Consider the following 1,016-nt stretch of genomic DNA (forward strand, 5'->3'; position numbering starts at 1 on the left):
CTCCATGATGAGTTATAGGTGTTTCCATAAGGTTCACCCATGTAATTAATCTCTGCCATTGCAAGGTTCTCAGGATCATAAGCTTCTTCAGAAGCTGCCTCTTTAGTACTGTTGGATGCATTTTGCCATCCATTCAGACTTTGAGAGATCATGTTGACTTGCTGAGTCAACACTTTGTTCTGAGCCAATATGGCATTCAGAGTATCAATTTCAAGAACTCCCTTCCTCTGAGGCATTCCACTATTCACAAAATTCCTCTCAGAAGTGTACATGAATTGGTTATTTGCAACCATGTCAATAAGTTCTTGAGCCTCTTCAGGCATTTTCTTTAGGTGAATAGATCCACCTGCAGAATAGTCCAATGACATCTTGAAAAATTCAGATAGACCATAATAGAATATATCTAATATGGTCCATTCTGAAAACATGTCAGAAGGACACTTTTTGGTTATCTACTTGTATCTTTCCCAAGCTTCATAGAGGGATTCACCATCTTTTTGCTTGAAGGTCTGAACATCCACTCTAAGCTTGCTCAGCTTTTGAGGAGGAAAGAATTTATCCAAGAAGGCCGTGACCAGCTTATCCCAAGAATCCAGGCTATCTTTAGGTGTGAGTCCAACCATGTTCTAGCTTTGTCTCTTACAGCAAAAGGGAAAAGCATGAGCCTGTAGACTTCAGGATCTACTCCATTTGTCTTAACAGTCTTACAAATCTGCAAGAAATCAGTTAAAAACTGGTAAGGATCTTCAGATGGAAGTCCATAAAACTTGCAGTTCTGTTGCATTAAAGCAACTAGTTGAGGCTTAAGCTCAAAATTGTTGGCTCCAATGGCAGGAATGGAGATGCTTCTTCCATCAAATTTGGACGTTGGTTTTGTAAAGTCACCAAGCATTCTCCTTGCATTATTATTGTTGGGTTCGGCTGCCATCTCCTTCTCTTGTTCGAAAATTTCAGAAAGGTTGCCTCTGGATTGTTGTAGTTTAGCTTCTCTTAGTTTCCTCTTCAGAGTCCTTTCA

General features: G+C 39.9%; 1 non-coding gene across 1 annotated transcript; it reads left to right on the top strand.

Annotated features, from left to right (window-relative positions):
• The first annotated feature begins 426 nt into the window (after nucleotides 1-426).
• LOC127742254 (small nucleolar RNA R71) lies at nucleotides 427-530 on the top strand. Its single transcript, XR_008003442.1, has one exon. It is a non-coding gene; the product is annotated as a small nucleolar RNA R71 (small nucleolar RNA).
• The last annotated feature ends 486 nt before the right edge of the window (nucleotides 531-1,016 follow it).

Source organism: Arachis duranensis, chromosome 9, assembly GCF_000817695.3.
Source record: "Arachis duranensis cultivar V14167 chromosome 9, aradu.V14167.gnm2.J7QH, whole genome shotgun sequence".
Classification (NCBI taxonomy): domain Eukaryota; kingdom Viridiplantae; phylum Streptophyta; class Magnoliopsida; order Fabales; family Fabaceae; genus Arachis; species Arachis duranensis.